This window comes from Taudactylus pleione, unplaced genomic scaffold, assembly GCF_031769625.1.
Source record: "Taudactylus pleione unplaced genomic scaffold, aTauple2 ptg000619l, whole genome shotgun sequence".
NCBI lineage: Eukaryota > Metazoa > Chordata > Amphibia > Anura > Myobatrachidae > Taudactylus > Taudactylus pleione.
The window spans coordinates 532210-558022 of record NW_028285021.1 but is presented as its reverse complement, the minus strand read 5'-3'; the positions used below and the strand labels follow the sequence as shown (position 1 = coordinate 558022).

Sequence of the window (25813 nt, the reverse complement as noted above, 5' to 3'; positions counted from 1 at the left end):
TAGATTTCTTAATTGAATTAGTTTATTTTTGACATTTGAGTGTTAACTTCACTTATGAAGCATTATTTGCAAAAATTCCATTTCCAAGCAAACAACTCCAAACCGACGAGAATGGGATTTGAACCCATGCGTGCAGAGCACAATGGATTAGCAGTCCATCGCCTTAACCACTCGGCCACCTCGTCTTTCTGGCACAAATAAAGAAGGGTTTTCTAACACCACTTGTCTTGTTTTAAATCAATTCTTTATACATTATTGGTTGTGTTCTCATCAATATCACATGCTTGTTAGCATGTCCCCTTTCAAGTGAGCCTTTGCTTAAAGAACATTTATTTTACTTTAGACATAAACTATATTTGTGAACTACTACACCATCATGTTGATCCATCACAAATGACAAAAAATCATAACATACACATTTAGCCAATGACATGACTTCTACTATAACAGTAATGGTAAATTTTCCTTAAATGTGTTCTATGTATGTCTTTAATGAAAAGCATTGTTCATTGACGTAGATTTCTTAATTGAATTAGTTTATTTTTGACATTTGAGTGTCAGCTTCACTTAAGAAGCATTATTTGCAAAATTCCATTTCCAAGGAAAAAATTCCAAACCGACAAGATTTGAACCCATGCGTGCAGAACACAATGGATTAGCAGTCCATCGCCTTAACCACTCGACCACCTCGTCTTTCTGGCACAAATAAAGATGAGTTGTCTGACACCACTTGTCATATTTTAAATCATTTCTTTATACATTGTTGGTTGTGTTCTCAGCAATATCACAGGCTTGTTAGCAAGTCCTCTTTCAAGTGAGCCTTTGCTTAAAGAACATTTATTTTACTTTAAACGTAACCTATATTTGTGAACTACTACACCATCATGTTGATCCATCACAAATGACAAAAAATCATAACACACACATTTGGCTTAGATTTTCACTAAATGACATGACTTCTACGACTTCTACTATAACAGTAATGGTAGATTTTCACTAAATGTGTTCTATGTATGTCTTTAATGAAAAGCATTGTTCATTGAAGTAGATTTCTTAATTGAATTAGTTTTTTTTTGACATTTGAGTGTCAGCTTCACTTATGAAGCATTATTTGCAAAAATTCCATTTCCAAGCAAACAATTCCAAACCGACGAGGATGGGATTGGAACCCATGAATGCAGAGCACAATGGATTGTGCTCTGCATGCATGGGTTCCAATCCCATCCTCGTCGGTTTGGAATTGTTTGCTTGGAAATGGAATTTTTGCAAATAATGCTTCATAAGTAAAGTGAAGTGAAGTGAAGTCCATCGCCTTAACCACTCGGCCACCAAATCTTTCTGGCACAAATAAAGAAGGGTTTTCTAACACCAGTTGTCATATTTTAAATCAATTCTTTATACATTGTTGGTTGTGTTCTCAGCAATATCACAGGCTTGTTAGCAAGTCCACTTTCAAGTGAGCTTTTGCTTAAAGAATATTTATTTTACTTTAAACGTAACCTATATTTGTGAACTACTACACCATCATGTTGATCCATCACAAACGACAAAAAATCATACCATACACATCTGGCCATTGACATGACTACTACTATAACAGTAATGGTAGATTTTTATTAAATGTGTTCTATGTATAACTTTAATGAAAGGCATTGTTCATTGAAGAAGATTTCTTAATTGAATTAGTTTATTTTTGACATTTGAGTGTCAGCTTCACTTATGAAGCATTACTTGCAAAATTCCATTTCCAAGCAAACAATTCCAATCTGACGAGGATGGGATTTGAACCCATGCATGCAGAGCACAATGGATTAGCAGTCCATCGCCTTAACCACTCGGCCACCTCGTCTTTTTGGCTCTAAAAAGAAGGGTTTTCTGACACCACTTGTCATATTTTAAATCATTTCTTTATACATTGTTGGTTGTGTTCTCAGCAATATCACAGGCTTGTTAGCAAGTCCACTTTCAAGTGAGCTTTTGCTTAAAGAACATTTATTTTACTTTAAACGTAACCTATATTTGTGAACTACTACACCATCATATTGATCCATCACAAATGACAAAAAATCATAACTTACAGATCTGGCCAATGACATCACTTCTACTATAACAGTAATGGTAGATTTTCACTAAATGTGTGCTATGTATGTCTTTAATGAAAAGCATTGTTCTTTGAAGTAGATTTCTTAATTGAATTAGTTTATTTTTGACATTTGAGTGTTAGCTTCACTTATGAAGCATTATTTGCAAAAATTCCATTTCCAAGCAAACAACTCCAAACCAACGAGAATGGGATTTGAACCCATGCGTGCAGAGCACAATGGATTAGCAGTCTATCGCCTTAACCACTCGGCCACCTCGTCTTTCTGGCACAAATAAAGATGAGTTGTCTGACACCACTTGTCATATTTTAAATCATTTCTTTATACATTGTTGGTTGTGTTCTCAGCAATATAACAGGCTTGTTAGCAAGTCCACTTTCAAGTGAGCCTTTGCTTAAAGAACATTTATTTTACTTTAAACGTAACCTATATTTGTGAACTACTACACCATCATGTTGATCCATCACAAACGACAAAAAATCATAACACACACATTTGGCTTAGATTTTCACTAAATGACATGACTTCTACTACTTCTACTAAAACAGTAATGGTAGATTTTTATTAAATGTGTTCTATGTATAACTTTAATGAAAGGCATTGTTCATTGAAGAAGATTTCTTAATTGAATTAGTTTATTTTTGACATTTGAGTGTCAGCTTCACTTATGAAGCATTACTTGCAAAATTCCATTTCCAAGCGAACAATTCCAATCTGACGAGGATGGGATTTGAACCCATGCATGCAGAGCACAATGGATTAGCTGTCCATCGCCTTAACCACTCGGCCACCTCGTCTTTCTGGCTCAAAAAAGAAGGGTTTTCTGACACCAATGTCATATTTTAAATCATTTCTTTATACATTGTTGGTTGTGTTCTCAGCAATATCACAGGCTTGTTAGCAAGTCCACTTTCAAGTGAGCTTTTGCTTAAAGAACATTTATTTTACTTTAAACGTAACCTATATTTGTGAACTACTACACCATCATGTTGATCCATCACAAATGACAAAAAATCATAACTTACAGATCTGGCCAATGACATCACTTCTACTATAACAGTAATGGTAGATTTTCACTAAATGTGTGCTATGTATGTCTTTAATGAAAAGCATTGTTCTTTGAAGTAGATTTCTTAATTGAATTAGTTTATTTTTGACATTTGAGTGTTAGCTTCACTTATGAAGCTATGAAGCATTATTTGCAAAAATTCCATTTCCAAGCAAACAACCCCAAACCGACCATTATGGGATTTGAACCCATGCGTGCAGAGCACAATGGATTAGCAGTCTATCGCCTTAACCACTCGGCCACCTCGTCTTTCTGGCACAAATAAAGAAGGGTTTTCTAACACTACTTGTCTTGTTTTAAATCAATTCTTTATACATTATTGGTTGTGTTCTCATCAATATCACAGGCTTTTTAGCAAGTCCCCTTTCAAGTGAGCCTTTGCTTAAAGAACATTTATTTTACTTTAGACATAACCTATATTTGTGAACTACTACACCATCATGTTGATCCATCACAAACGACAAAAAATCATAACATACACATTTGGCCAATGACATGACTTCTACTATAACAATAAGGGTAGATTTTCCTTAAATGTGTTCTATGTATGTCTTTAATGAAAAGCATTGTTCATTGACGTAGATTTCTTAATTGAATTAGTTTATTTTTGACATTTGAGTGTCAGCTTCACTTATGAAGCATTATTTGCAAAATTCCATTTCCAAGGAAAAAATTCCAAACCGACAAGATTTGAACCCATGCGTGCAGAACACAATGGATTAGCAGTCCATCGCCTTAACCACTCGGCCACCTCGTCTTTCTGGCACAAATAACGATGAGTTGTCTGACACCACTTGTCATATTTTAAATCATTTCTTTATACATTGTTGGTTGTGTTCTCAGCAATATCACAGGCTTGTTAGCAAGTCCTCTTTCAAGTGAGCCTTTGCTTAAAGAACATTTATTTTACTTTAAACGTAACCTATATTTGTGAACTACTACACCATCATGTTGATCCATCACAAATGACAAAAAATCATAACACACACATTTGGCTTAGATTTTCACTAAATGACATGACTTCTACGACTTCTACTATAACAGTAATGGTAGATTTTCACTAAATGTGTTCTATGTATGTCTTTAATGAAAAGCATTGTTCATTGAAGTAGATTTCTTAATTGAATTAGTTTTTTTTTGACATTTGAGTGTCAGCTTCACTTATGAAGCATTATTTGCAAAAATTCCATTTCCAAGCAAACAATTCCAAACCGACGAGGATGGGATTGGAACCCATGAATGCAGAGCACAATGGATTGTGCTCTGCATGCATGGGTTCCAATCCCATCCTCGTCGGTTTGGAATTGTTTGCTTGGAAATGGAATTTTTGCAAATAATGCTTCATAAGTAAAGTGAAGTGAAGTGAAGTCCATCGCCTTAACCACTCGGCCACCAAATCTTTCTGGCACAAATAAAGAAGGGTTTTCTAACACCAGTTGTCATATTTTAAATCAATTCTTTATACATTGTTGGTTGTGTTCTCAGCAATATCACAGGCTTGTTAGCAAGTCCACTTTCAAGTGAGCTTTTGCTTAAAGAATATTTATTTTACTTTAAACGTAACCTATATTTGTGAACTACTACACCATCATGTTGATCCATCACAAACGACAAAAAATCATACCATACACATCTGGCCATTGACATGACTACTACTATAACAGTAATGGTAGATTTTTATTAAATGTGTTCTATGTATAACTTTAATGAAAGGCATTGTTCATTGAAGAAGATTTCTTAATTGAATTAGTTTATTTTTGACATTTGAGTGTCAGCTTCACTTATGAAGCATTACTTGCAAAATTCCATTTCCAAGCAAACAATTCCAATCCGACGAGGATGGGATTTGAACCCATGCATGCAGAGCACAATGGATTAGCAGTCCATCGCCTTAACCACTCGGCCACCTCGTCTTTTTGGCTCTAAAAAGAAGGGTTTTCTGACACCACTTGTCATATTTTAAATCATTTCTTTATACATTGTTGGTTGTGTTCTCAGCAATATCACAGGCTTGTTAGCAAGTCCACTTTCAAGTGAGCTTTTGCTTAAAGAACATTTATTTTACTTTAAACGTAACCTATATTTGTGAACTACTACACCATCATATTGATCCATCACAAATGACAAAAAATCATAACTTACAGATCTGGCCAATGACATCACTTCTACTATAACAGTAATGGTAGATTTTCACTAAATGTGTGCTATGTATGTCTTTAATGAAAAGCATTGTTCTTTGAAGTAGATTTCTTAATTGAATTAGTTTATTTTTGACATTTGAGTGTTAGCTTCACTTATGAAGCATTATTTGCAAAAATTCCATTTCCAAGCAAACAACTCCAAACCAACGAGAATGGGATTTGAACCCATGCGTGCAGAGCACAATGGATTAGCAGTCTATCGCCTTAACCACTCGGCCACCTCGTCTTTCTGGCACAAATAAAGATGAGTTGTCTGACACCACTTGTCATATTTTAAATCATTTCTTTATACATTGTTGGTTGTGTTCTCAGCAATATCACAGGCTTGTTAGCAAGTCCACTTTCAAGTGAGCCTTTGCTTAAAGAACATTTATTTTACTTTAAACGTAACCTATATTTGTGAACTACTACACCATCATGTTGATCCATCACAAACGACAAAAAATCATAACACACACATTTGGCTTAGATTTTCACTAAATGACATGACTTCTACTACTTCTACTAAAACAGTAATGGTAGATTTTTATTAAATGTGTTCTATGTATAACTTTAATGAAAGGCATTGTTCATTGAAGAAGATTTCTTAATTGAATTAGTTTATTTTTGACATTTGAGTGTCAGCTTCACTTATGAAGCATTATTTGCAAAATTCCATTTCCAAGCGAACAATTCCAATCTGACGAGGATGGGATTTGAACCCATGCATGCAGAGCACAATGGATTAGCTGTCCATCGCCTTAACCACTCGGCCACCTCGTCTTTCTGGCTCAAAAAAGAAGGGTTTTCTGACACCAATGTCATATTTTAAATCATTTCTTTATACATTGTTGGTTGTGTTCTCAGCAATATCACAGGCTTGTTAGCAAGTCCACTTTCAAGTGAGCTTTTGCTTAAAGAACATTTATTTTACTTTAAACGTAACCTATATTTGTGAACTACTACACCATCATGTTGATCCATCACAAATGACAAAAAATCATAACTTACAGATCTGGCCAATGACATCACTTCTACTATAACAGTAATGGTAGATTTTCACTAAATGTGTGCTATGTATGTCTTTAATGAAAAGCATTGTTCTTTGAAGTAGATTTCTTAATTGAATTAGTTTATTTTTGACATTTGAGTGTTAGCTTCACTTATGAAGCTATGAAGCATTATTTGCAAAAATTCCATTTCCAAGCAAACAACCCCAAACCGACCATTATGGGATTTGAACCCATGCGTGCAGAGCACAATGGATTAGCAGTCTATCTCCTTAACCACTCGGCCACCTCGTCTTTCTGGCACAAATAAAGAAGGGTTTTCTAACACTACTTGTCTTGTTTTAAATCAATTCTTTATACATTATTGGTTGTGTTCTCATCAATATCACAGGCTTGTTAGCAAGTCCCCTTTCAAGTGAGCCTTTGCTTAAAGAACATTTATTTTACTTTAGACATAACCTATATTTGTGAACTACTACACCATCATGTTGATCCATCACAAACGACAAAAAATCATAACATACACATTTGGCCAATGACATGACTTCTACTATAACAATAATGGTAGATTTTCCTTAAATGTGTTCTATGTATGTCTTTAATGAAAAGCATTGTTCATTGACGTAGATTTCTTAATTGAATTAGTTTATTTTTGACATTTGAGTGTCAGCTTCACTTATGAAGCATTATTTGCAAAATTCCATTTCCAAGGAAAAAATTCCAAACCAACAAGATTTGAACCCATGCGTGCAGAACACAATGGATTAGCAGTCCATCGCCTTAACCACTCGGCCACCTCGTCTTTCTGGCACAAATAACGATGAGTTGTCTGACACCACTTGTCATATTTTAAATCATTTCTTTATACATTGTTGGTTGTGTTCTCAGCAATATCACAGGCTTGTTAGCAAGTCCTCTTTCAAGTGAGCCTTTGCTTAAAGAACATTTATTTTACTTTAAACGTAACCTATATTTGTGAACTACTACACCATCATGTTGATCCATCACAAACGACAAAAAATCATAACACACACATTTGGCTTAGATTTTCACCAAATGACATGACTTCTACTACTTCTACTAAAACAGTAATGGTAGATTTTCACTAAATGTGTTCTATGTATGTCTTTAATGAAAAGCATTGTTCATTGAAGTAGATTTCTTAATTGAATTAGTTTATTTTTGACATTTGAGTGTCAGCTTCACTTATGAAGCATTATTTGCAAAAATTCCATTTCCAAGCAAACAATTCCAAACCGACGAGGATGGGATTTTAACCCATGAATGCAGAGCACAATGGATTAGCAGTCCATCGCCTTAACCACTCGGCCACCTCATCTTTCGTGCATAAATAAAGAAGGATTTTCTGACACCACTTGTCTTGTTTTAAATCAATTCTTTATACATTATTGGTTGTGTTCTCATCAATATTACAGGCTTGTTAACATGTCCACTTTCAAGTGAGCCTTTGCTTAAAGAACATTTATTTTACTTTAGACATAAACTATATTTGTGAACTACTACACCATCTTGTTGATCCATCACAAACGACAAAAAATCGTAACATACACATTTGGCCAATGACATGACTTCTACTATAACAGTAATGGTAGATTTTCACTAAATGTGTTCTATGTATGTCTTTAATGAAAAGCATTGTTCATTGAAGTAGATTTCTTAATTGAATTAGTTTATTTTTGACATTTGAGTGTTAACTTCACTTATGAAGCATTATTTGCAAAAATTCCATTTCCAAGCAAACAACTCCAAACCGACGAGAATGGGATTTGAACCCATGCGTGCAGAGCACAATGGATTAGCAGTCCATCGCCTTAACCACTCGGCCACCTCGTCTTTCTGGCACAAATAAAGAAGGGTTTTCTAACACCACTTGTCTTGTTTTAAATCAATTCTTTATACATTATTGGTTGTGTTCTCATCAATATCACATGCTTGTTAGCATGTCCCCTTTCAAGTGAGCCTTTGCTTAAAGAACATTTATTTTACTTTAGACATAAACTATATTTGTGAACTACTACACCATCATGTTGATCCATCACAAATGACAAAAAATCATAACATACACATTTGGCCAATGACATGACTTCTACTATAACAGTAATGGTAAATTTTCCTTAAATGTGTTCTATGTATGTCTTTAATGAAAAGCATTGTTCATTGACGTAGATTTCTTAATTGAATTAGTTTATTTTTGACATTTGAGTGTCAGCTTCACTTAAGAAGCATTATTTGCAAAATTCCATTTCCAAGGAAAAAATTCCAAACCGACAAGATTTGAACCCATGCGTGCAGAACACAATGGATTAGCAGTCCATCGCCTTAACCACTCGGCCACCTCGTCTTTCTGGCACAAATAAAGATGAGTTGTCTGACACCACTTGTCATATTTTAAATCATTTCTTTATACATTGTTGGTTGTGTTCTCAGCAATATCACAGGCTTGTTAGCAAGTCCTCTTTCAAGTGAGCCTTTGCTTAAAGAACATTTATTTTACTTTAAACGTAACCTATATTTGTGAACTACTACACCATCATGTTGATCCATCACAAATGACAAAAAATCATAACACACACATTTGGCTTAGATTTTCACTAAATGACATGACTTCTACGACTTCTACTATAACAGTAATGGTAGATTTTCACTAAATGTGTTCTATGTATGTCTTTAATGAAAAGCATTGTTCATTGAAGTAGATTTCTTAATTGAATTAGTTTATTTTTGACATTTGAGTGTCAGCTTCACTTATGAAGCATTATTTGCAAAAATTCCATTTCCAAGCAAACAATTCCAAACCGACGAGGATGGGATTGGAACCCATGAATGCAGAGCACAATGGATTGTTCTCTGCACGCATGGGTTCAAATCCAATCCTCGTCGGTTTGGATTTGTTTGCTTGGAAAAGGAATTTTTACAAATAATGCTTCATAAGTAAAGTGAAGTGAAGTGAAGTCAATCGCCTTAACCACTCGGCCAACTCATCTTTCTGGCACATATAAAGAAGGATTTTCTGACACCACTTGTCTTGTTTTAAATCAATTCTTTATACATTATTGGTTGTGTTCTCATCAATATCACAGGCTTGTTAGCATGTCCACTTTCAAGTGAGCCTTTGCTTAAAGAACATTTATTTTACTTTAGACATAAACTATATTTGTGAACTACTACACCATCTTGTTGATCCATCACAAATGACAAAAAATCATAACATAAACATTTGGCCAATGACATGACTTCTACTATAACAGTAATGGTAGATTTTCACTAAATGTGTTCTATGTATGTCTTTAATGAAAAGCATTGTTCATTGAAGTAGATTTCTTAATTGAATTAGTTTTTTTTTTTTACATTTGAGTGTCAGCTTCACTTATGAAGCATTATTTGCAAAAATTCCATTTCCAAGCAAACAATTCCAAACCGACGAGGATGGGATTGGAACCCATGAATGCAGAGCACAATGGACTGTGCTCTGCATGCATGGGTTCCAATCCCATCCTCGTCGGTTTGGAATTGTTTGCTTGGAAATGGAATTTTTGCAAATAATGCTTCATAAGTAAAGTGAAGTGAAGTGAAGTCCATCGCCTTAACGACTCGGCCACCTCATTTTTCAGGCACAAATAAAGAAGGGTTTTCTAACACCAGTTGTCATATTTTAAATCAATTCTTTATACATTGTTGGTTGTATTCTCATCAATATCACAGGCTTGTTAGCAAGTCCACTTTCAAGTGAGCTTTTGCTTAAAGAATATTTATTTTACTTTAAACGTAACCTATATTTGTGAACTACTACACCATCATGTTGATCCATCACAAACGACAAAAAATCATAACATACACATCTGGCCATTGACATGACTACTACTATAACAGTAAAGGTAGATTTTTATTAAATGTGTTCTATGTATAACTTTAATGAAAGGCATTGTTCATTGAAGAAGATTTCTTAATTGAATTAGTTTTTTTTTGACATTTGAGTGTCAGCTTCACTTATGAAGCATTACTTGCAAAATTCCATCTCCAAGCCGACGAGGATGGGATTTGAACCCATGCGTGCAGAGCACAATGGATTAGCAGTCCATCGCCTTAACCACTCGGCCACCTCGTCTTTCTGGCTCAAAAATGAAGGGTTTTCTGACACCACTTGTCATATTTTAAATCATTTCTTTATACATTGTTGGTTGTGTTCTCAGCAATATCACAGGCTTGTTAGCAAGTCCACTTTCAAGTGAGCTTTTGCTTAAAGAACATTTATTTTACTTTAAACGTAACCTATATTTGTGAACTACTACACCATCATGTTGATCCATCACAAATGACAAAAAATCATAACTTACAGATCTGGCCAATGACATCACTTCAACTATAACAGTAATGGTAGATTTTCACTAAATGTGTGCTATGTATGTCTTTAATGAAAAGCATTGTTCTTTGAAGTAGATTTCTTAATTGAATTAGTTTATTTTTGACATTTGAGTGTTAGCTTCACTTATGAAGCATTATTTGCAAAAATTCCATTTCCAAGCAAACAACTCCAAACCGACGAGGATGGGATTTGAACCCATGCGTGCAGAGCACAATGGATTAGCAGTCTATCGCCTTAACCACTCGGGCACCTCGTCTTTCTGGCACAAATAAAGAAGGGTTTTCTAACACTGCTTGTCTTGTTTTAAATCAATTCTTTATACATTATTGGTTGTGTTCTCATCAATATCACAGCCTTGTTAGCAAGTCCCCTTTCAAGTGAGCCTTTGCTTAAAGAACATTTATTTTACTTTAGACATAACCTATATTTGTGAACTACTACACCATCATGTTGATCCATCACAAACGACAAAAAATCATAACATACACATTTGGCCAATGACATGACTTCTACTATAACAGTAATGGTAGATTTTCACTAAATGTGTTCTATGTATGTCTTTAATGAAAAGCATTGATCATTGAAGTAGATTTCTTAATTTAATTAGTTTATATTTGACATTTGAGTGTCAGCTTCACTTATGAAGCATTATTTGCAAAAATTCCATTTCCAAGCAAACAATTCCAAACCGATGAGGATGGGATTGGAACCCATGAATGCAGAGCACAATGGATTGTTCTCTGCACGCATGGGTTCAAATCCAATACTCGTCGGTTTGGAATTGTTTGGTTGGAAAAGGAATTTTTACAAATAATGCTTCATAAGTAAAGTGAAGTGAAGTGAAGTCAATCGCCTTAACCACTCGGCCAACTCATATTTCTGGCACAAATAAAGGAGGATTTTCTGACACCACTTGTCTTGTTTTAAATCAATTCTTTATACATTATTGGTTGTGTTCTCATCAATATCACAGGCTTGTTAGCATGTCCACTTTCAAGTGAGCCTTTGCTTAAAGAACATTTATTTTACTTTAAACGTAACCTATATTTGTGAACTACTACACCATCATGTTGATCCATCACAAATGACAAAAAATCATAACATACACATCTGGCCATTGACATGACTACTACTATAACAGTAAAGGTAGATTTTTATTAAATGTGTTCTATGTATAACTTTAATGAAAGGCATTGTTCATTGAAGAAGATTTCTTAATTGAATTAGTTTTTTTTTGACATTTGAGTGTCAGCTTCACTTATGAAGCATTACTTGCAAAATTCCATCTCCAAGCCGACGAGGATGGGATTTGAACCCATGCGTGCAGAGCACAATGGATTAGCAGTCCATCGCCTTAACCACTCGGCCACCTCGTCTTTCTGGCTCAAAAATGAAGGGTTTTCTGACACCACTTGTCATATTTTAAATCATTTCTTTATACATTGTTGGTTGTGTTCTCAGCAATATCACAGGCTTGTTAGCAAGTCCACTTTCAAGTGAGCTTTTGCTTAAAGAACATTTATTTTACTTTAAACATAACCTATATTTGTGAACTACTACACCATCATGTTGATCCATCACAAATGACAAAAAATCATAACTTACAGATCTGGCCAATGACATCACTTCAACTATAACAGTAATGGTAGATTTTCACTAAATGTGTGCTATGTATGTCTTTAATGAAAAGCATTGTTCTTTGATGTAGATTTCTTAATTGAATTAGTTTATTTTTGACATTTGAGTGTTAGCTTCACTTATGAAGCATTATTTGCAAAAATTCCATTTCCAAGCAAACAACTCCAAACCGACGAGGATGGGATTTGAACCCATGCGTGCAGAGCACAATGGATTAGCAGTCTATCGCCTTAACCACTCGGGCACCTCGTCTTTCTGGCACAAATAAAGAAGGGTTTTCTAACACTGCTTGTCTTGTTTTAAATCAATTCTTTATACACTATTGGTTGTGTTCTCATCAATATCACAGCCTTGTTAGCAAGTCCCCTTTCAAGTGAGCCTTTGCTTAAAGAACATTTATTTTACTTTAGACATAACCTATATTTGTGAACTACTACACCATCATGTTGATCCATCACAAACGACAAAAAATCATAACATACACATTTGGCCAATGACATGACTTCTACTATAACAGTAATGGTAGATTTTCACTAAATGTGTTCTATGTATGTCTTTAATGAAAAGCATTGTTCATTGAAGTAGATTTCTTAATTGAATTAGTTTTTTTTTGACATTTGAGTGTCAGCTTCACTTATGAAGCATTATTTGCAAAAATTCCATTTCCAAGCAAACAATTCCAAACCGACGAGGATGGGATTGGAACCCATGAATGCAGAGCACAATGGATTGTGCTCTGCATGCATGGGTTCCAATCCCATCCTCGTCGGTTTGGAATTGTTTGCTTGGAAATGGAATTTTTGCAAATAATGCTTCATAAGTAAAGTGAAGTGAAGTGAAGTCCATCGCTTTAACCACTCGGCCACCAAATCTTTCTGGCACAAATAAAGAAGGGTTTTCTAACACCAGTTGTCATATTTTAAATCAATTCTTTATACATTGTTGGTTGTGTTCTCAGCAATATCACAGGCTTGTTAGCAAGTCCACTTTCAAGTGAGCTTTTGCTTAAAGAATATTTATTTTACTTTAAACGTAACCTATATTTGTGAACTACTACACCATCATGTTGATCCATCACAAACGACAAAAAATCATACCATACACATCTGGCCATTGACATGACTACTACTATAACAGTAATGGTAGATTTTTATTAAATGTGTTCTATGTATAACTTTAATGAAAGGCATTGTTCATTGAAGAAGATTTCTTAATTGAATTAGTTTATTTTTGACATTTGAGTGTCAGCTTCACTTATGAAGCATTACTTGCAAAATTCCATTTCCAAGCAAACAATTCCAATCCGACAAGGATGGGATTTGAACCCATGCATGCAGAGCACAATGGATTAGCAGTCCATCGCCTTAACCACTCGGCCACCTCGTCTTTTTGGCTCTAAAATGAAGGGTTTTCTGACACCACTTGTCATATTTTAAATCATTTCTTTATACATTGTTGGTTGTGTTCTCAGCAATATCACAGGCTTGTTAGCAAGTCCACTTTCAAGTGAGCTTTTGCTTAAAGAACATTTATTTTACTTTAAACGTAACCTATATTTGTGAACTACTACACCATCATGTTGATCCATCACAAATGACAAAAAATCATAACTTACAGATCTGGCCAATGACATCACTTCTACTATAACAGTAATGGTAGATTTTCACTAAATGTGTGCTATGTATGTCTTTAATGAAAAGCATTGTTCTTTGAAGTAGATTTCTTAATTGAATTAGTTTATTTTTGACATTTGAGTGTTAGCTTCACTTATGAAGCTATGAAGCATTATTTGCAAAAATTCCATTTCCAAGCAAACAACCCCAAACCGACCATTATGGGATTTGAACCCATGCGTGCAGAGCACAATGGATTAGCAGTCTATCGCCTTAACCACTCGGCCACCTCGTCTTTCTGGCACAAATAAAGAAGTGTTTTCTAACACTACTTGTCTTGTTTTAAATCAATTCTTTATACATTATTGGTTGTGTTCTCATCAATATCACAGGCTTGTTAGCAAGTCCCCTTTCAAGTGAGCCTTTGCTTAAAGAACATTTATTTTACTTTAGACATAACCTATATTTGTGAACTACTACACCATCATGTTGATCCATCACAAACGACAAAAAATCATAACATACACATTTGGCCAATGACATGACTTCTACTATAACAATAATGGTAGATTTTCCTTAAATGTGTTCTATGTATGTCTTTAATGAAAAGCATTGTTCATTGACGTAGATTTCTTAATTGAATTAGTTTATTTTTGACATTTGAGTGTCAGCTTCAATTATGAAGCATTATTTGCAAAATTCCATTTCCAAGGAAAAAATTCCAAACCGACAAGATTTGAACCCATGCGTGCAGAACACAATGGATTAGCAGTCCATCGCCTTAACCACTCGGCCACCTCGTCTTTCTGGCACAAATAACGATGAGTTGTCTGACACCACTTGTCATATTTTAAATAATTTCTTTATACATTGTTGGTTGTGTTCTCAGCAATATCACAGGCTTGTTAGCAAGTCCTCTTTCAAGTGAGCCTTTGCTTAAAGAACATTTATTTTACTTTAAAAGTAACCTATATTTGTGAACTACTACACCATCATGTTGATCCATCACAAACGACAAAAAATCATAACACACACATTTGGCTTAGATTTTCACCAAATGACATGACTTCTACTACTTCTACTAAAACAGTAATGGTAGATTTTCACTAAATGTGTTCTATGTATGTCTTTAATGAAAAGCATTGTTCATTGAAGTAGATTTCTTAATTGAATTAGTTTATTTTTGACATTTGAGTGTCAGCTTCACTTATGAAGCATTATTTGCAAAAATTCCATTTCCAAGCAAACAATTCCAAACCGACGAGGATGGGATTTTAACCCATGAATGCAGAGCACAATGGATTAGCAGTCCATCGCCTTAACCACTCGGCCACCTCATCTTTCGTGCATAAATAAAGAAGGATTTTCTGACACCACTTGTCTTGTTTTAAATCAATTCTTTATACATTATTGGTTGTGTTCTCATCAATATTACAGGCTTGTTAACATGTCCACTTTCAAGTGAGCCTTTGCTTAAAGAACATTTATTATACTTTAGACATAAACTATATTTGTGAACTACTACACCATCTTGTTGATCCATCACAAACGACAAAAAATCGTAACATACACATTTGGCCAATGACATGACTTCTACTATAACAGTAATGGTAGATTTTCACTAAATGTGTTCTATGTATGTCTTTAATGAAAAGCATTGTTCATTGAAGTAGATTTCTTAATTGAATTAGTTTATTTTTGACATTTGCGTGTTAACTTCACTTATGAAGCATTATTTGCAAAAATTCCATTTCCAAGCAAACAACTCCAAACCGACGAGAATGGGATTTGAACCCATGCGTGCAGAGCACAATGGATTAGCAGTCCATCGCCTTAACCACTCGGCCACCTCGTCTTTCTGGCACAAATAAAGAAGGGTTTTCTAACACCACTTGTCTTGTTTTAAATCAATTCTTTATACATTATTGGTTGTGTTCTCATCAATATCACATGCTTGTTAGCATGTCCCCTTTCAAGTGAGCCTTTGCTTAAAGAACATTTATTTTACTTTAGACATAAACTATATTTGTGAACTACTACACCATCATGTTGATCCATCACAAATGACAAAAAATCATAACATACACATTTGGCCAATGACATGACTTCTACTATAACAGTAATGGTAAATTTTCCTTAAATGTGTTCTATGTATGTCTTTAATGAAAAGCATTGTTCATTGACGTAGATTTCTTAATTGAATTAGTTTATTTTTGACATTTGAGTGTCAGCTTCACTTAAGAAGCATTATTTGCAAAATTCCATTTCCAAGGAAAAAATTCCAAACCGACAAGATTTGAACCCATGCGTGCAGAACACAATGGATTAGCAGTCCATCGCCTTAACCACTCGGCCACCTCGTCTTTCTGGCACAAATAAAGATGAGTTGTCTGACACCACTTGTCATATTTTAAATCATTTCTTTATACATTGTTGGTTGTGTTCTCAGCAATATCACAGGCTTGTTAGCAAGTCCTCTTTCAAGTGAGCCTTTGATTAAAGAACATTTATTTTACTTTAAACGTAACCTATATTTGTGAACTACTACACCATCATGTTGATCCATCACAAATGACAAAAAATCATAACACACACATTTGGCTTAGATTTTCACTAAATGACATGACTTCTACGACTTCTACTATAACAGTAATGGTAGATTTTCACTAAATGTGTTCTATGTATGTCTTTAATGAAAAGCATTGTTCATTGAAGTAGATTTCTTAATTGAATTAGTTTATTTTTGACATTTGAGTGTCAGCTTCACTTATGAAGCATTATTTGCAAAAATTCCATTTCCAAGCAAACAATTCCAAACCGACGAGGATGGGATTGGAACCCATGAATGCAGAGCACAATGGATTGTTCTCTGCACGCATGGGTTCAAATCCAATCCTCGTCGGTTTGGAATTGTTTGCTTGGAAAAGGAATTTTTACAAATAATGCTTCATAAGTAAAGTGAAGTGAAGTGAAGTCAATCGCCTTAACCACTCGGCCAACTCATCTTTCTGGCACATATAAAGAAGGATTTTCTGACACCACTTGTCTTGTTTTAAATCAATTCTTTATACATTATTGGTTGTGTTCTCATCAATATCACAGGCTTGTTAGCATGTCCACTTTCAAGTGAGCCTTTGCTTAAAGAACATTTATTTTACTTTAGACATAAACTATATTTGTGAACTACTACACCATCTTGTTGATCCATCACAAATGACAAAAAATCATAACATACACATTTGGCCAATGACATGACTTCTACTATAACAGTAATGGTAGATTTTCACTAAATGTGTTCTATGTATGTCTTTAATGAAAAGCATTGTTCATTGAAGTATATTTCTTAATTGAATTAGTTTTTTTTTTTACATTTGAGTGTCAGCTTCACTTATGAAGCATTATTTGCAAAAATTCCATTTCCAAGCAAACAATTCCAAACCGACGAGGATGGGTTTGGAACCCATGAATGCAGAGCACAATGGACTGTGCTCTGCATGCATGGGTTCCAATCCCATCCTCGTCGGTTTGGAATTGTTTGCTTGAAAATGGAATTTTTGCAAATAATGCTTCATAAGTAAAGTGAAGTGAAGTGAAGTCCATCGCCTTAACGACTCGGCCACCTCATTTTTCAGGCACAAATAAAGAAGGGTTTTCTAACACCAGTTGTCATATTTTAAATCAATTCTTTATACATTGTTGGTTGTATTCTCAGCAATATCACAGGCTTGTTAGCAAGTCCACTTTCAAGTGAGCTTTTGCTTAAAGAATATTTATTTTACTTTAAACGTAACCTATATTTGTGAACTACTACACCATCATGTTGATCCATCACAAACGACAAAAAATCATAACATACACATCTGGCCATTGACATGACTACTACTATAACAGTAAAGGTAGATTTTTATTAAATGTGTTCTATGTATAACTTTAATGAAAGGCATTGTTCATTGAAGAAGATTTCTTAATTGAATTAGTTTTTTTTTGACATTTGAGTGTCAGCTTCACTTATGAAGCATTACTTGCAAAATTCCATCTCCAAGCCGACGAGGATGGGATTTGAACCCATGCGTGCAGAGCACAATGGATTAGCAGTCCATCGCCTTAACCACTCGGCCACCTCGTCTTTCTGGCTCAAAAATGAAGGGTTTTCTGACACCACTTGTCATATTTTAAATCATTTCTTTATACATTGTTGGTTGTGTTCTCAGCAATATCACAGGCTTGTTAGCAAGTCCACTTTCAAGTGAGCTTTTGCTTAAAGAACATTTATTTTACTTTAAACGTAACCTATATTTGTGAACTACTACACCATCATGTTGATCCATCACAAATGACAAAAAATCATAACTTACAGATCTGGCCAATGACATCACTTCAACTATAACAGTAATGGTAGATTTTCACTAAATGTGTGCTATGTATGTCTTTAATGAAAAGCATTGTTCTTTGAAGTAGATTTCTTAATTGAATTAGTTTATTTTTGACATTTGAGTGTTAGCTTCACTTATGAAGCATTATTTGCAAAAATTCCATTTCCAAGCAAACAACTCCAAACCGACGAGGATGGGATTTGAACCCATGCGTGCAGAGCACAATGGATTAGCAGTCTATCGCCTTAACCACTCGGGCACCTCGTCTTTCTGGCACAAATAAAGAAGGGTTTTCTAACACTGCTTGTCTTGTTTTAAATCAATTCTTTATACATTATTGGTTGTGTTCTCATCAATATCACAGCCTTGTTAGCAAGTCCCCTTTCAAGTGAGCCTTTGCTTAAAGAACATTTATTTTACTTTAGACATAACCTATATTTGTGAACTACTACACCATCATGTTGATCCATCACAAACGACAAAAAATCATAACATACACATTTGGCCAATGACATGACTTCTACTATAACAGTAATGGTAGATTTTCACTAAATGTGTTCTATGTATGTCTTTAATGAAAAGCATTGATCATTGAAGTAGATTTCTTAATTTAATTAGTTTATTTTTGACATTTGAGTGTCAGCTTCACTTATGAAGCATTATTTGCAAAAATTCCATTTCCAAGCAAACAATTCCAAACCGATGAGGATGGGATTGGAACCCATGAATGCAGAGCACAATGGATTGTTCTCTGCACGCATGGGTTCAAATCCAATACTCGTCGGTTTGGAATTGTTTGGTTGGAAAAGGAATTTTTACAAATAATGCTTCATAAGTAAAGTGAAGTGAAGTGAAGTCAATCGCCTTAACCACTCGGCCAACTCATCTTTCTGGCACAAATAAAGGAGGATTTTCTGACACCACTTGTCTTGTTTTAAATCAATTCTTTATACATTATTGGTTGTGTTCTCATCAATATCACAGGCTTGTTAGCATGTCCACTTTCAAGTGAGCCTTTGCTTAAAGAACATTTATTTTACTTTAAACGTAACCTATATTTGTGAACTACTACACCATCATGTTGATCCATCACAAATGACAAAAAATCATAACATACACATCTGGCCATTGACATGACTACTACTATAACAGTAAAGGTAGATTTTTATTAAATGTGTTCTATGTATAACTTTAATGAAAGGCATTGTTCATTGAAGAAGATTTCTTAATTGAATTAGTTTTTTTTTGACATTTGAGTGTCAGCTTCACTTATGAAGCATTACTTGCAAAATTCCATCTCCAAGCCGACGAGGATGGGATTTGAACCCATGCGTGCAGAGCACAATGGATTAGCAGTCCATCGCCTTAACCACTCGGCCACCACGTCTTTCTGGCTCAAAAATGAAGGGTTTTCTGACACCACTTGTCATATTTTAAATCATTTCTTTATACATTGTTGGTTGTGTTCTCAGCAATATCACAGGCTTGTTAGCAAGTCCACTTTCAAGTGAGCTTTTGCTTAAAGAACATTTATTTTACTTTAAACGTAACCTATATTTGTGAACTACTACACCATCATGTTGATCCATCACAAATGACAAAAAATCATAACTTACAGATCTGGCCAATGACATCACTTCAACTATAACAGTAATGGTAGATTTTCACTAAATGTGTGCTATGTATGTCTTTAATGAAAAGCATTGTTCTTTGAAGTAGATTTCTTAATTGAATTAGTTTATTTTTGACATTTGAGTGTTAGCTTCACTTATGAAGCATTATTTGCAAAAATTCCATTTCCAAGCAAACAACTCCAAACCGACGAGGATGGGATTTGAACCCATGCGTGCAGAGCACAATGGATTAGCAGTCTATCGCCTTAACCACTCGGGCACCTCGTCTTTCTGGCACAAATAAAGAAGGGTTTTCTAACACTGCTTGTCTTGTTTTAAATCAATTCTTTATACATTATTGGTTGTGTTCTCATCAATATCACAGCCTTGTTAGCAAGTCCCCTTTCAAGTGAGCCTTTGCTTAAAGAACATTTATTTTACTTTAGACATAACCTATATTTGTGAACTACTACACCATCATGTTGATCCATCACAAACGACAAAAAATCATAACATACACATTTGGCCAATGACATGACTTCTACTATAACAGTAATGGTAGATTTTCACTAAATGTGTTCTATGTATGTCTTTAATGAAAAGCATTGATCATTGAAGTAGATTTCTTAATTTAATTAGTTTATTTTTGACATTTGAGTGTCAGCTTCACTTATGAAGCATTATTTGCAAAAATTCCATTTCCAAGCAAACAATTCCAAACCGATGAGGATGGGATTGGAACCCATGAATGCAGAGCACAATGGATTGTTCTCTGCACGCATGGGTTCAAATCCAATCCTCGTCGGTTTGGAATTGTTTGGTTGGAAAAGGAATTTTTACAAATAATGCTTCATAAGTAAAGTGAAGTGAAGTGAAGTCAATCGCCTTAACCACTCGGCCAACTCATCTTTCTGGCACAAATAAAGGAGGATTTTCTGACACCACTTGTCTTGTTTTAAATCAATTCTTTATACATTATTGGTTGTGTTCTCATCAATATCACAGGCTTGTTAGCATGTCCACTTTCAAGTGAGCCTTTGCTTAAAGAACATTTATTTTACTTTAAACGTAACCTATATTTGTGAACTACTACACCATCATGTTGATCCATCACAAATGACAAAAAATCATAACATACACATCTGGCCATTGACATGACTACTACTATAACAGAAATGGTCGATTTTTATTAAATGTGTTCTATGTATAACTTTAATGAAAGGCATTGTTCATTGAAGAAGATTTCTTAATTGAATTAGTTTATTTTTGACATTTGAGTGTCAGCTTCACTTATGAAGCATTACTTGCAAAATTCCATTTCCAAGCAAACAATTCCAATCCGATGAGGATGGGATTTGAACCCATGCGTGCAGAGCACAATGGATTAGCAGTCCATCGCCTTAACCACTCGGCCACCTCGTCTTTCTGGCTCAAAAAAGAAGGGTTTTCTAACACCAGTTGTCATATTTTAAATCAATTCTTTATACATTGTTGGTTGTGTTCTCATCAATATCACAGGCTTGTTAGCAAGTCCACTTTCAAGTGAGCCTTTCCTTAAAGAACATTTATTTTACTTTAGACATAACCTATATTTGTGAACTACTACACCATCATGTTGATCCATCACAAACGACAAAAAATCATAACATACACATTTGGCCAATGACATGACTTCTACTATAACAGTAATGGTAGATTTTCACTAAATGTGTGCTATGCATGTCTTTAATGAAAAGCATTGTTCTTTGAAGTAGATTTCTTAATTGAATTAGTTTATTTTTGACATTTGAGTGTCAGCTTCACTTATGAAGCATTATTTGCAAAAATTCCATTTCCAAGCAAACAACTCCAAACCGACGAGGATGGGATTTGAACCCATGCATGCAGAGCACAATGGATTAGCAGTCTATCGCCTTAACCACTCGGCCACCTCGTCTTTCTGGCACAAATAAAGAAGGGTTTTCTAACACCACTTGTCTTGTTTTAAATCAATTCTTTATACATTATTGGTTGTGTTCTCATCAATATCACAGGCTTGTTAGCAAGTCCCCTTTCAAGTGAGCCTTTCCTTAAAGAACATTTATTTTACTTTAGACATAACCTATATTTGTGAACTACTACACCATCATGTTGATCCATCACAAACGACAAAAAATCATAACATACACATTTGGCCAATGACATGACTTCTACTATAACAATAATGGTAGATTTTCCTTAAATGTGTTCTATGTATGTCTTTAATGAAAAGCATTGTTCATTGACGTAGATTTCTTAATTGAATTAGTTTATTTTTGACATTTGAGTGTCAGCTTCACTTATGAAGCATTATTTGCAAAATTCCATTTCCAAGGAAAAAATTCCAAACCGACAAGATTTGAACCCATGCGTGCAGAACACAATGGATTAGCAGTCCATTGCCTTAACCACTCGGCCACCTCGTCTTTCTGGCACAAATAAAGATGAGTTGTCTGACACCACTTGTCATATTTTAAATAATTTCTTTATACATTGTTGGTTGTGTTCTCAGCAATATCACAGGCTTGTTAGCAAGTCCACTTTCAAGTGAGCCTTTGCTTAAAGAACATTTATTTTACTTTAAACGTAACCTATATTTGTGAACTACTACACCATCATGTTGATCCATCACAAACGACAAAAAATCATAACACACACATTTGGCTTAGATTTTCACTAAATGACATGACTTCTACTACTTCTACTAAAACAGTAATGGTAGATTTTCACTAAATGTGTTCTATGTATGTCTTTAATGAAAAGCATTGTTCATTGAAGTAGATTTCTTAATTGAATTAGTTTATTTTTGACATTTGAGTGTCAGCTTCACTTATGAAGCATTATTTGCAAAAATTCCATTTCCAAGCAAACAATTCCAAACCGACGAGGATGGGATTGGAACCCATGAATGCAGAGCACAATGGATTGTGCTCTGCATGCATGGGTTCCAATCCCATCCTCGTCGGAAAAGGAATTTTTACAAATAATGCTTCATAAGTAAAGTGAAGTGAAGTGAAGTCAATCGCCTTAACCACTCGGCCAACTCATCTTTCTGGCATAAATAAAGAAGGATTTTCTGACACCACTTGTCTTGTTTTAAATCAATTCTTCATACATTATTGGTTGTGTTCTCATCAATATTACAGGCTTGTTAACATGTCCACTTTCAAGTGAGCCTTTGCTTAAAGAACATTTATTTTACATTAGACATAAACTATATTTGTGAACTACTACACCATCTTGTTGATCCATCACAAACGACAAAAAATCGTAACATACACATTTGGCCAATGACATGACTTCTACTATAACAGTAATGGTAGATTTTCACTAAATGTGTTCTATGTATGTCTTTAATGAAAAGCATTGTTCATTGAAGTAGATTTCTTAATTGAATTAGTTTATTTTTGACAATTGAGTGTTAGCTTCATTTATGAAGCATTATTTGCAAAAATTCCATTTCCAAGCGAACAACTCCAAACCGATGAGAATGGGATTTGAACCCTTGCGTGCAGAGAACAATGGATTAGCAGTCCATCGCCTTAACCACTCGGCCACCTCGTCTTTCTGGCACAAATAAAGAAGGGTTTTCTAACACCACTTGTCTTGTTTTAAATCAATTTTTTATACATTATTGGTTGTGTTCTCATCAATATCACATGCTTGTTAGCATGTCCCCTTTCAAGTGAGCCTTTGCTTAAAGAACATTTATTTTACTTTAGACATAACCTATATTTGTGAACTACTACACCATCATGTTGATCCATCACAAACGACAAAAAATCATAACATACACATTTGGCCAATGACATGACTTCTACTATAACAGTAATGGTAGATTTTCCTTAAATGTGTTCTATGTATGTTTTTAATGAAAAGCATTGTTCATTGATGTAGATTTCTTAATTGAATTAGTTTACTTTTGACATCTGAGTGTCAGCTTCACTTAAGAAGCATTATTTGCAAAATTCCTTTTCCAAGGAAAAAATTCCAAACCGACAAGATTTGAACCCATGCGTGCAGAACACAATGGATTAGCAGTCCATCGCCTTAACCACTCGGCCACCTCATCTTTCTGGCACAAATAAAGATGAGTTGTCTGACACCACTTGTCATATTTTAAATCATTTCTTTATACATTGTTGGTTGTGTTCTCAGCAATATCACAGGCTTGTTAGCAAGTCCTCTTTCAAGTGAGCCTTTGCTTAAAGAAAATTTATTTTACTTTAAACGTAACCTATATTTGTGAACTACTACACCATCATGTTGATCCATCACAAACGACAAAAAATCATAACACACACATTTGGCTTAGATTTTCACTAAATGACATGACTTCTACGACTTCTACTATAACAGTAATGGTAGATTTTCACTAAATGTGTTCTATGTATGTCTTTAATGAAAAGCATTGTTCATTAAAGTAGATTTCTTAATTGAATTAGTTTATTTTTGACATTTGAGTGTCAGCTTCACTTATGAAGCATTATTTGCAAAAATTCCATTTCCAAGCAAACAATTCCAAACCGACGAGGATGGGATTGGAACCCATGAATGCAGAGCACAATGGATTGTTCTCTGCACGCATGGGTTCAAATCCAATCCTCGTCGGTTTGGAATTGTTTGCTTGGAAAAGGAATTTTTACAAATAATGCTTCATAAGTAAAGTGAAGTGAAGTGAAGTCAATCGCCTTAACCACTCGGCCAACTCATCTTTCTGGCACAAATAAAGAAGGATTTTCTGACACCATTTGTCTTGTTTTAAATCAATTCTTTATACATTATTGGTTGTGTTCTCATCAATATCACAGGCTTGTTAGCATGTGCACTTTCAAGTGAGCCTTTGCTTAAAGAACATTTATTTTACTTTAGACATAAACTATATTTGTGAACTACTACACCATCTTGTTGATCCATCACAAACAACAAAAAATCATAACATACACATTTGGCCAATGACATGACTTCTACTATAACAGTAATGGTAGATTTTTATTAAATGTGTTCTATGTATAACTTTAATGAAAGGCATTGTTCATTGAAGAAGATTTCTTAATTGAATTAGTTTATTTTTGACATTTGAGTGTCAGCTTCACTTATGAAGCATTACTTGCAAAATTCCATTTCCAATCAAACAATTCCAATCCGACGAGGATGGGATTTGAACCCATGCGTGCAGAGCACAATGGATTAGCAGTCCATCGCCTTAACCACTCGGCCACCTCGTCTTTCTGGCTCAAAAAAGCAGGGATTTCTGACACCACTTGTCATATTTTAAATCATTTCTTTATACATTGTTGGTTGTGTTCTCAGCAATATCACAGACTTGTTAGCAAGTCCACTTTCAAGTGAGCTTTTGCTTAAAGAACATTTATTTTACTTTAAACGTAACCTATATTTGTGAACTACTACACCATCATGTTGATCCATCACAAACGACAAAAAATCATAACACACACATTTGGCTTAGATTTTCACTAAATGACATGACTTCTACGACTTCTACTAAAACAGTAATGGTAGATTTTCCTTAAATGTGTTCTATGTATGTCTTTAATGAAAAGCATTGATCATTGAAGTAGATTTCTTAATTTAATTAGTTTATTTTTGACATTTGAGTGTCAGCTTCACTTATGAAGCATTATTTGCAAAAATTCCATTTCCAAGCAAACAATTCCAAACCGATGAGGATGGGATTGGAACCCATGAATGCAGAGCACAATGGATTGTTCTCTGCACGCATGGGTTCAAATCCAATACTCGTCGGTTTGGAATTGTTTGGTTGGAAAAGGAATTTTTACAAATAATGCTTC

At 34.6% G+C, this 25813-nt stretch overlaps 12 non-coding genes across 12 annotated transcripts; all 12 read right to left on the bottom strand.

The window, feature by feature from the left end:
• Window positions 1-103: 103 nt before the first annotated feature.
• Window positions 104-185, bottom strand: TRNAS-GCU (transfer RNA serine (anticodon GCU)). The gene has a single exon. It is a non-coding gene; the product is annotated as a tRNA-Ser (tRNA).
• A 1582-nt stretch (window positions 186-1767) lies between these two features.
• Window positions 1768-1849, bottom strand: TRNAS-GCU (transfer RNA serine (anticodon GCU)). The gene has a single exon. It is a non-coding gene; the product is annotated as a tRNA-Ser (tRNA).
• A 3153-nt stretch (window positions 1850-5002) lies between these two features.
• TRNAS-GCU (transfer RNA serine (anticodon GCU)) lies at window positions 5003-5084 on the bottom strand. Its single transcript has one exon. It is a non-coding gene; the product is annotated as a tRNA-Ser (tRNA).
• A 3049-nt stretch (window positions 5085-8133) lies between these two features.
• On the bottom strand, window positions 8134-8215 carry TRNAS-GCU (transfer RNA serine (anticodon GCU)). The gene has a single exon. It is a non-coding gene; the product is annotated as a tRNA-Ser (tRNA).
• A 2190-nt stretch (window positions 8216-10405) lies between these two features.
• On the bottom strand, window positions 10406-10487 carry TRNAS-GCU (transfer RNA serine (anticodon GCU)). Its single transcript has one exon. It is a non-coding gene; the product is annotated as a tRNA-Ser (tRNA).
• Window positions 10488-12039: 1552 nt separating this feature from the next.
• Window positions 12040-12121, bottom strand: TRNAS-GCU (transfer RNA serine (anticodon GCU)). Its single transcript has one exon. It is a non-coding gene; the product is annotated as a tRNA-Ser (tRNA).
• A 1566-nt stretch (window positions 12122-13687) lies between these two features.
• TRNAS-GCU (transfer RNA serine (anticodon GCU)) lies at window positions 13688-13769 on the bottom strand. Its single transcript has one exon. It is a non-coding gene; the product is annotated as a tRNA-Ser (tRNA).
• A 2000-nt stretch (window positions 13770-15769) lies between these two features.
• TRNAS-GCU (transfer RNA serine (anticodon GCU)) lies at window positions 15770-15851 on the bottom strand. Its single transcript has one exon. It is a non-coding gene; the product is annotated as a tRNA-Ser (tRNA).
• Window positions 15852-18040: 2189 nt separating this feature from the next.
• TRNAS-GCU (transfer RNA serine (anticodon GCU)) lies at window positions 18041-18122 on the bottom strand. Its single transcript has one exon. It is a non-coding gene; the product is annotated as a tRNA-Ser (tRNA).
• Window positions 18123-19674: 1552 nt separating this feature from the next.
• Window positions 19675-19756, bottom strand: TRNAS-GCU (transfer RNA serine (anticodon GCU)). The gene has a single exon. It is a non-coding gene; the product is annotated as a tRNA-Ser (tRNA).
• A 1566-nt stretch (window positions 19757-21322) lies between these two features.
• Window positions 21323-21404, bottom strand: TRNAS-GCU (transfer RNA serine (anticodon GCU)). The gene has a single exon. It is a non-coding gene; the product is annotated as a tRNA-Ser (tRNA).
• A 3742-nt stretch (window positions 21405-25146) lies between these two features.
• TRNAS-GCU (transfer RNA serine (anticodon GCU)) lies at window positions 25147-25228 on the bottom strand. The gene has a single exon. It is a non-coding gene; the product is annotated as a tRNA-Ser (tRNA).
• Window positions 25229-25813: the final 585 nt, after the last annotated feature.